An 11,641-nucleotide genomic window follows, 5' to 3' on the forward strand; every position below is an offset into this window, starting at 1 on the left:
CAGATCAGTGATTGCCAGGGGTCAGGGTGGTAGGGGGAGGGAGTGGTGTGACTGCAACGGGCAGCACGAGGGAGATCTGAGTGGCATCTGACATCTGTGATAGAACAGGTCTCTATCTTGATTATACTGGTGGCTACACAGATCTACACATGTGATAAAATGACACACACACACAGTCACACACACCAATATAAAAATCCTGGTTTGATGTCATACTATAATTTTGTAAAATATAACCGTTAAAGGAAAAGTGGGTGAAGGATACGTGGGAGCTCTCTGTATTGTCTTTGCAACTTCCTGTGAATGTATACTTATTTATTGACTTTTAAATTTGTATTGGGGTAGAGTTTATTTACAATGTTGTGTTAGTTTCAGGTGTACAGCAAAGTGAATCTGTTATGCATATACATATATCTACTCTTTTTTAGATTCTTTTCCCATATAGGCCATTACAGAGTATTGAGTAGAGTTCCCTGTGCTATACAGTAGGTCTTTATTAGTCATCTATTTTATATACAGTAGTGTGTATATGGGTGACCAATTAATTTCTTCGTCCTTAAGTATATATAGAAACTTTAAGTTAAAATCAGACTGTAGGATTATACAATTATAAATAAAATCATAATCCACAGTACTAATCATATTTCTAGTCTAATTATGCTTACTTATTGCCTTGTCCTCCTGACACTGATAACAGTAGAAGGTTTGGTGAAAGTTTTTCATGAAGGAAGAAATATTTCCTCCATTAAGCTGGTTAGGAACAGTGTGGTAGGAAATTATAACTCAAGTAATAACTTTTTTTTTATAAGGACAAAATAATCCAGAAAAAAACTTGGAATATTTATCTAATTTAAAAGCATACCTTTCCACAGAGAAATGTGAGAAATAAAATCATGAGTACATATGAATTCTTTCCCTTTTAGGGGTTCACTGAATACAAAATTTCTTAGAATTTTAAAACTCAGACTAGAAAGGAAATGGAAAAGATCTATTCATGTTCATTTATAACAACTTCTTAGGATATTAGTTAACCCTGCTAAATGTCAGTAGAACATTTTATGTAGCAATGAGAAATTACACTATTCTGTAATATATTTTTACAACCTCAGATGAACCTCAATCTTGTGTAACTGACTTCCTAAAAAGTTTGTGTAAATAACACTTTGGTAAATTGAATAATTTTACTTGCACGTAAATTAGATATTCTCTAAAGCAAACAACCACCCCAAAATCTGCTCTACACTTTAAAATTTTTACATTGCAATATAGAACAAATTAATATGTAATTTGTATTCTCATTGCTTGCTTAGTATAATCATAATCTTTATGACAGATCTAAAAACATTGAGATTTTTAATTGAAAATGCCCACCAAATTTGTGGCATGATGGTTTTTTGAATTTCTCCAAATATAACAGCTTCAGAAGCTGATTCCATGTTAATCCCACCATGCTAGGCCAAACTTTAGCAGAATATTATAATATGTCCAGGCAGCAATATAGCTTAGACCTAGATGTAATATAGAAGCCACAAGGTAATGCTCTCCTAAGCTTCCTCTAATAAGGGAAAAACACATATAAACAAGTATTTGGTATTCAAAAAAGAATACCAAGAAGTGCAACCTAATCTTGAAAGATAAGCATAGAACATAATAATTCCCATATGAAGTCCAAACCTCAGAGAAAATAGTGGGTCAAATTCTTGGCAGATTTTAAATGACTTGACCTTGTTGAGAAAAATGAATGTGAGCACCCCAATTGCACCTAGAATACGTATTCTGGGAGGGTTAGACAGAGCTCCTCAGACATAGCGGGGACTCAATAAATATTTATGGTGTAAAACAGGGAGAAAATGCATTCGTTTTACTCATCAACATACTGCCAACAACTACAATACTTGAAAACAAAAATTTCTTGAATGAACAGTTATCACTGAAATTACATTAAAGCTACACTCATCTTTGGCCATGTGTTAACCAAAAAGACAAAAAGTGGGCAAATGCAATCAACTGACCAGGTGTTTTTCAATAACAGGTCACTTCAATATGCAAAGAAAGAACAGAATTTTAAAATAAATTTTTTAAAGCTATCTGATCAAAATATTGCAGAATATTGTAGCTTTTTTCCAAAACCTGATTTCTGAGCGCAGTCTAACTCCCTAATTTACAATGCTAATGAAACTGTATTTAGCAATGTTTGCTAATCCCTGTTTAGTAAGTAGTAGACACTTAAATGAAATAACCTGACTTTAAGCAGGAAAAGGACAGTTGATTCTTTTCAGGGAGATGCACCAGAGTACCTCCAAAACACTTTGGAAGAAAGAAAATGACACTGTCACAGAACACTCAAAAATATCATAATTTGTTGATAGACTACCAGCTAATATATAAACAAATCTGTATTTTACTATGATCCTTTTCCACATTCGTGGGAAGATCATTTCACAGGTTTACATAAGTATAGCAAAGTTCTTTAAGGTAACTGAGCAACTGAGCTCTACTAGTTTTTGTTATCTTCTAAGATACAAATATTACTTCATTAATCCAACTTATACACTGATGTATTTCACTAGTAAAGTAATTACACAAGAAAAGTCATGAGACACTTCATCACATAGACTCTATATAACACTTTCAGTATCATAACAATAACAATAAAAATACCATTTCTAATGTTACTTATGAAAGGATTCATGGTCCACACTGACTATCAAAGAGGGCTTAGAGTAAGCACAAGTGACACTGAAAAACGCCACAACATCCTGAAAGAAATTGTTAAAATGGAGATTGAAATATCTTTTCTATTATACATCACATCAGCAAACCTAGAAAATGGAAAAGAGCCCAAGGAGGCATAAATTGAGAAGATACTGCACCTTGCTGCTTTGCCATGAGAGTGAAATATAAAAAGATACTATTTTGAATGCTGCTAAATTATCAAAGAATGGTAAAAGTTATGAATCACAATGTTATGGTTGAATGGAGCCTTATGATGCTTTATTGTAAATGTAAAGCTTACCTTATCAAATAGGAAAATGCAAAAGACTCATTCTACCCAGATTTTAAGATTTCATGTGAAAGGCAATTTTAAAAATTAAATCTAAATTCTGTCTTAACAAAGTGGTAAGTACTTTCAGGACCAAGGGGAAGGCTTACTAATGACATAATAAGGTTTTGAAGTGCTATGACATATTTATATACATATCTGAGGCCTGAATCACTGGGAATACTTGCAGCTATTTTAAGTTCTATGGACCCTAGAGTTGAGTTCCATTTAGCTTTCTCTTCACACCCCACCAAAGCTAATTTTGGCCTTTCTGTGACTTAACTGTATAAGCAATGGGATAACCCATTGTGCATGCTTTCCTGCCCCATAATTAATTGGGTTCCAAAAGCAACTCTCACCTGACCTGAGGTCGGGACGTAGAGAGTTACACGGCCCTTTGGGCCTTCTGTGCATGCCGCCTGATCTTGGGCAGATTACTTAACTTCTCAAGAGAGAAAGAGAAATTATAAAAGTGTTCTATATTGAGTTCTGGTGAAGACTAGTTGCTGACATAAAAGCTCAGTAAATAACTAATTTTACTAAGAATCATCTAGTCTACACAATGCTATAGAAACAATATGGTACTGGCAATAGAAACAGACACATAGACCAATGGAACAGAGGACCCAGAAATAAATCCACGCATATATGGTCAACTAATCTTTGACAAGGGTGCCAAGAATATACAATGGGAAAAGGACAGTCTCTTCTATACATGGTGCTGGGAAAACTGGATATCCACATGCAAAAGAATGAAACTGGACCCTTACCTTACATCATGCACAAAGTTAACTTGAAATGGATTAAAGACTTAAATTTAAGACCTGGAACTATAAAACTCCTAGAAGAAAACATAGGGAAAAAGCTCCTTGACATCAGTCTTGGCAATGATATTTTGGATATGATACGAAAAGCATAAGCAACAAAAGCAAAAATAAACAAGCAACTAAAAAGCTTCTGCACAGTAAAGGAAACAATCAACAAAATAAAAAGGCAAGTTATGGAATGGGAGAAAATATCTGCAAACCATACATCTGATAAGCGTATGGTTTTTTGGATATATACATTTGCTATGTCCAAAATATATATGGAATTCATATAACTCAATAGCAAAAAACACAAATAACCTTATTAAGAAATAGGCAAAGGATCTGAATAGACATTTTCCAAAGATGACATGTAAATGGCTAATGGGGGTACACGAAAAAGTGCTCAACATCACTAATCACCAGGGAAATGAAGGTTAAAACCACAATGAGATACCACCTCACACTTGTTAGAATGGCTATTGTCAAAAAGACAAGAAAATAAGAAGTGTTGGTGAGGATGTGGAGAAAAGAGAACCCTTGTATAACATTGGTGGGAATGGAAAACAGTATGGAGGTTCCTCAAAAACTTAAAAATAGACCTATCATATGATCCAGCAATCTCACTTCTGAGTATATACCCACAGGAAGTAAAATCAGTATCTTGAAAAGATATCTGCCCTCCCATGTTCTTTGCAGCATTATCCACGATAGCTAAGATGTGGAGAACCTATGCGTCCACTCACGGAGGAATGGATAAAGAAAATGTGATATACATATAAAATGGAATATTATACAGTCTTTTCAAGAAGGAAATCCTGCCATTCATAACAACATAGATGAACCTGGAGAACATTTTGCTGAGTGAAATAAGCCAGACAGAAAAACAAATACACAGGGAAAAACAAAAACAAATATGATCTCACTTATGTGCATAATCTAAAAATGTCTAATTCATAGAAGCAGAGAGTAGAATGACGGTTGCCAGGGACTGGCAAGTGGGAAAAGTGGGGAGGTCAAAGGGTACAAACTTTCAGTTAGGAGTAAGTTCTGGGAATCTAATGTACAGATGGTGACTACAGTCGATAATACTGTATTGTATACTTGGTATTTGCTAAGAATACATCTTAAGTGTTCTCATCACACATCAAAAAAAAAAAAAAAGGCATCTATGTGAGGTGATGGATATGTTAATTATCTTGATTGTGGTAATCATCTCACATTGTAAATGTGTACCGAATCATCACACTGTATACCTTAAAATATACAGAACTTTTATTTGTCAGTTATACCTCAGTAAATAATAAACTTACTTTTCCTTTAATAAACTTACTTTTCCTTTCCACAGCGGAATCTTTCCCCTACCCAACCAAACTCTTAAAAAGCCCACCTATATCATTTTAAAGATAGAGAAAATAAGATGCAAAGAGTTAAGAACTTACTATAAGTCAAATGTTAGAAGTGGAAATAGAACCCAAGTCTCTTGACTCCAAATCTAATATTTTTCAGTATATCTTTCTGTTTCTAAGCCTCTTTTATGGAACCATTTGGAAAATCATTTCTTCGGTCTTTAACTTGATAATTAATTCTAGAGAAAAAAGCCAGGTTATTCCATTAAGGAATAAATGTAGCCACTCACTGCTTCATTCCACCTTTACCAGAAATAAGACAATCCCCAAAGCAAATGTATAGAATCAGTTATAGGGCAACTCTAGTGGTCAGTCAGTGCTCATTCAATCCTATATTCAAGAGTATCAACAGCAATCATTTTATTAGGTATATCATCGGTATTAACAAAGGTAATTAAGCCACAAAGAGTTCACTCATATCTTGTTTGTTCTGCTCAAGAAAACAACTGTATAATAATGTTAGAAAATGTTTACCTAAATCACTGATCTTTTAGTAATATAAAAGTTAAAATTAGCTATAGGGACTACTAACGGAAGTTCACCCTGTGGCCATACTGGCTAAATAAGGGGATATTACTGTCAGTAGTTGATAGGTATTTTATCTTTAGACACTAGGCAGCAAGGTTTAGCAGTTTTTGCCTTCTTGTTATGCAACATCCAAAAGTTTGATGGATTTCTGAATTCTAATAACTCGGAAGACAATTTTGGACGTCAACCTTCCCACACAATAATGGATCTCACTAGTTTCTTTAACTCATCCTTATTTTTGGTGAGCCATTATTAAGGTGCACCATAGTTGCATTGCATTAAGTTACAAATATACAGAGTTCAAACCCACAAATTGCAGTGATAACTATTAGCTCTTGGTGGGGCTAAATTAACCTAGTACCAGTTGCCAGGACAATCACTTGAGACCAGAATCTCTGCTTAGTCATTCCTGAAGCATTTACCAGTTTACCACCATGTATAACTAACTTTTAATAATCATGGAGAAACATACTCCTCACTATAATACGATTCAAGAACAGCACAGATTCTAGAAGTACACAGGGCCACATACAACCAAGTCCATATCCTTGACCCCTCAGGAACCAGGATTTCTCTCACACACACTGTTGCTCATACCCTCCTCTCTGTCTCTCTCCCTCTCTCTCTCTGACACAGTTTTAGACATTCTGAAAATGTCAAAGCATACCCCAGCACAGTGTAATAGTGCTGTGGAACCAATAGAAAACCTATTCTTCAGTAATTCTTAGAGCTCAGAAATCACAGCTGATGACCAATATCAGTCTCTTTTTAATTAGGAGAAATAGGATAATCCTGTGGAATGAACGCTGTATCTGGAATCGGAAGATATGATTTGAAATCCACTTTCTTGATGAATGAAAGTATATATTGCCTTATATATAGCAAAGCACTCAGATGTTTTCTTCCTTTGTACCTACAACAATTAGAGATACAACGTAATATTGGGGAGGTTATTCAGGTATTCATGAACTTGCCTCGTCCTGCAAGCTGCCACAATAACATTCACCTGAGGTAAACAACACTGCTTAAAGGGATCTGCCATGTTTGTTCCTACAAAAATGGAATACTAGGAAAGTATTTTTCCACAATTTGTTCATAATTAAGTATAATCCTGTTTTCTTTAGAATTTCTATAAATCCATCATAATTTGTTTTGCAGAACAAGCACAAGTATTATCCTTCTAGAATCAACTGGATGATCCATGGAGTCATGGTCAGTTCTAGGGTTCAGATGAGAGGCAGAAAGGGAAAGAGATTGGCTCCTGGCTCTTCCATCAGCTTCTCACTCAGGTTTTTCACATCAATAGGTGAGCAGTGTTCTCTCTTTCCTCCACTGACTGTTGGCAAACCCAGTTAGAGACCAGCATCAGAGAAGCTCAACCTCTTGTTAAAATAAATAGAATATAGGACAGAAACAGCATCAGTGATTTGGTTTCTTTGACATTTAATGAGAGAACAAAATTATATATTGAAGACAAAAAACAACAGTGCCAGGCACAGACCCAGGACAGGTGCTGTGAAAAAGCCTATCGTGGTGGTGTCTGGGGATTTAAACTCTGGAGAAAAGACTAAACTAAAATAAAGAATAACAAAGTCATTAGTATATACTTCTTGGCAGATTACTAGCTATATGTGGAAGCTTTGATAAAACAGGCTTTTAGCAATGTTTTAAATTTCAGATTTAAGAAAAATCCTCTCCTACTCGCCATTTGTTGAACACTGCTGTTGATTTCCATTGTTATTCATTGCCATGGAGCCCAATTACTCCTTTGTTTTCTTATTCACATTTAGTCCACAGTATCACAAATAAAAATCACAAGGATACCATTACCCTTCAACACTTCCCCAATGTATAAATCCTAATTTGCATTAAACCCTTGAAGCAACATACATTGCAGTGAATGAAACATCCTTCTGTAAAAAGTACTGTAAATAATGAAAGAATTTTCAGCTCAATAGATATACACGAATTTACATACAGTTAAACTGACCAAGGTGCTTTTCTACACCCTAGGTATACAATATTCAATATGCTTAGAATAATAGTTATTTGAAAGGAATATAATCTTTGAACATAAAACAGTTTAAGAAAAAAAACTTCTATAAATTCACTTATCTGTTTTGCTATTGACCCACTGATGGAGAAATTTTACGTACCATAATTAATGGGAAAATTTAGTTAATGAACGCTGCTGATACTTAGTGTAGTTCTCAAAGGCTGAAAACCTTTCCCAAAAATCAGTATCTGAAACCTGTCTCTTTAGGAAAAACAGTCAAAGCTTTAACTGTTTTCAGTCTAGTATAAGAAAGCTTTGAAACAAGTTAACTCTAAGCACTCAAGGAAAACTATTTTTAAAAGGGGGGGGACAAGAGGAGGACCTTAATTTTCAACAATATCGGCCTGAGAAGTAACTTTATAAGAGAATGTCTGAGTATCTTTAAAAAGAGAGAGAAAAAAAGTAATTTAAAATGTTGGAAGTCCACAAACTGAGCATAGCAGTAAAAAGGACTCGAGGGAAAATTTAATGAAAAATAAAAAACTGAAAGCAAATTATTTGATCAAAACACAGACACACACACACACACACACACACACACATACATGCACACACACTGCAGGCAGTCATTCAGCATTATATGCTAGCTGGCTTTGTATTTTCTTTTAAAATATAATCATAACTTCTTAATGTATAAAACAATAAGGCTCTCAAGGTACTCATGAAAAATTCTTATCAAATTTCACTCTAGAGTTAGTGATATTAGGCATGTTAAATCAGGAATCAACACATGCTATTTTCCACAGCAGGAACTATATAAATTACGAGCTCTTCCATGTTTTTGTTATTAGGTTTGGTACACTTAAAAATAAGCGGTATTCTACATCGAGTGCTCTAACGCAACGGTTTTTATATCTTTCAGAATTTATAATTCATCTCCATGCTCAATCGTTACAAAAAAACACAAAAGCACCTGCAATTGCTATTTACTGTCTAGCACAATAAAATTGTATTTGTTCTGTTTGTGAATTCATAGGTTTTGCTTTATGAAGTTTTCAGAAAGAAGCAACTTTATTATATTTTCATTGTTACTCAGGATTTTAGCTTAAAGATCATTAATTTTAACACAACATCCTGCTATATTCTCATTTGGGTTGTTCTATTTATCTCAAAGGTAGACTTATGTATTACCATCACAAAACAACAACTATTTGCATAATACTTCATGATTTTACATCTATTAAAAACACATCACAGGGAGCCTGAGGATGCATTCAGTAGCTTGTCATTCACCACTTCAAGACCCTTCAGAACTGAACAAGGGGGAGGGGGACATTTTGCTAAAGGCAGAAGAAATGAATATAAATAAGAAACTCTGAAGTTTTAAAACTAGAAAAGAAAATTTTAAAAATGCAAACAAAAATATGATCATATGCATAAACAAGATAATTGCAATTTTTAAAACTCCATGTTCTCTATACAGAGCAAGGTGTTTGGAGATTTATGTATCTTCTATTATGATACCCATTGAAATTATCTAAAACTGTGCTACAAAAATAAAGAAAATTACCGTCTTCTTGCTAAATTTTATAAATATCATATTAAAATTGTGCCTATTTACATAATTCAGCTTTTCCTCAGCCTTGTGAAATAATCTGGGTATCATTTCTTTATTATTCTAGACTTAACCCTATAAATGTGCATATTAAGAATGTTTCAGAGGGAGATAATAATGATCTAACATGTTAAGAAATTACACTGTCTCATAACTTGCTTTTGGTAAAGCAATTACAAAGAAAATTGTTTACATCTTCTGTATTTTCTTCCATAACCACCAGTCCAGATAAAAAAAATACTGAATGCTGTTATGTCACCTCTAGTCCAAGTGCTCATAGCACTTGAAGCTTTTTGTAAGCAATATGCTTCTATACTAAACACATATCCCTGAGCCACCACCTACCTAATTTAACAGTTTTTTTTTTTGTTTTTTTTTTTTGTTTTTTTTTAAAGAAATTCACGTTCTTTTATTTATTTATTTATTTATTTATGACTGTGTTGAGTCTTCGTTTCTGTGCGAGGGCTTTCTCTAGTTGCGGCAAGTGGGGACCACTCTTCATCGCGGTGCGCGGGCCTCTCACCATCGCGGCCTCTCTTGTTGCGGAGCACAGGCTCCAGACGCGCAGGCTCAGTAATTGTGGCTCACGGGCCCAGTTGCTCCGTGGCATGTGGGATCTTCCCAGACCAGGGCTCGAACCCGTGTCCCCTGCATTGGCAGGCAGATTCTCAACCACTGCGCCACCAGGGAAGCCCTAATTTAACAGTTTTAAATGTAGTTTCAAATGCAGCGTAATACCATCTTAAACACACACACACACACGGAGTGTGCAGAAAAGGAAGGAGGTGGAGAGCCAGAAATGGAGCACGTTGTTGTTTTTCATTCATGCAGTATAGTGATGTCAGTGTCTGCAGCAGCAGCAGCGGCAGGAGCCTTGACCTGTGGAGGCTACAATCCACTGAAGTCAGAACCTTGCAGAATTCAAAAGAAACTGAGTAGATAATTGTTTGAAAAATTGTTCAACTGTTCATACCATGAATTTTAAATAGATAAGTAAAAAGAATAGATTAGTTGTATCGTTTTAACTTAGGTAGAGAGGAGCAAGGTGGGATGTGGAGAAGTAACAGAAAGGTTAATATCATCAGGGAACCGGGGGCAGAAGAGCCTACATTCAAAATCATTTCAATGTAAGAAACTGACAAAACCACCTGGTGTTAAAAACAGCAGAAAGGCCTCTTCTATTCCCAATACAAGCTCTCTGATGCAAATCTGTCTCCTGAACAACCAGACTCAGAGAAGTGTTTTCGTCATGATTGCGTTAAAATTGCATTCAACTCAGATGTGACATACTACAACAAAGAGGCCAGTTTAAGCCTGGTCACAAATTTCATTAAAACTACTTGATGATGGACCTTGTAATTCCTAAGCAATTAAGACTTCTGAAGGATGCAGAAAAACACGTTGTACTAAGAACTGTTGTAAGATGTGTTTATCAACAAAAGGGGAGGAGGTACTAGATGACCAATATATTGTTGCAGCAATTGCTGAAACTACTCACTATGCCCACAAAACCCTCTGAACACAGTCTTTCTGCAGTGCTTATTTTATGGCTCTTACATTAGTCCCTAAAAGAAAATCCCAAAACTCAGTTTATGTACTGTTGAAACTAAATCACTCAAAAATTTATGTAACTGCTGCCTTCTTTTCATTCTGTTACCTCTCATTTCATACAGTTCTAGAAAATGTGCAAAGGAGTTGCATATGGCATTAATCTGTTAGAAAACGGTGGCCTTTTCTATAAAATACAGCCAAAGATGTGTGTTCAGTTGTGGTCATTATTAGGGCGATCACGTTGTTTTCATTCACTCATTCAGGATTTGCTGGAGGATGTCAGTTTCTGCAGCTGGCTTGACCTGGGGGAGGAGTGGGGGAGCAAATGCCTTCCGGTGCATACTGATTACAGGATGCATTTCTCGGTGCTCCTGGACACATACCACTGCACTACATCCTACCCTGCCTCACCATCAAGTGGTCTGAAAACAAGGGCCTTAACAACATGCTAATTACACGTCAGAAATATTAACACAAAACACCAAAACTGCAATCTATCTTAACACAATCACTTTCTCCAAGTCTAAGACCTTCATCAAGAAAACTCCATTAAAAAAATTACACATCCTCCATACACATTGCACAGGCTCCACAGTGATTCCCTTCCAAGCAGAGAGTTTCCCCCTCGGTATGATCGGTTCTCTGCACAACGCAGCAGCAGCATCTGTAGCCCTAGCGTGGCATCTAATAACA

At 35.5% G+C, this 11,641-nt stretch overlaps 1 long non-coding RNA gene across 2 annotated transcripts in view; it reads right to left on the reverse strand.

Annotated features, from left to right (window-relative positions):
• The window catches only part of LOC132362750 (uncharacterized), a 98,601-nt gene that overhangs the window by 85,923 nt on the left and 1,037 nt on the right, over positions 1-11,641 (reverse strand). The gene's annotated exons all lie outside the window — the stretch shown is intronic.

Source organism: Balaenoptera ricei, chromosome 3 (genome assembly GCF_028023285.1).
Source record: "Balaenoptera ricei isolate mBalRic1 chromosome 3, mBalRic1.hap2, whole genome shotgun sequence".
Lineage (NCBI taxonomy): Eukaryota > Metazoa > Chordata > Mammalia > Artiodactyla > Balaenopteridae > Balaenoptera > Balaenoptera ricei.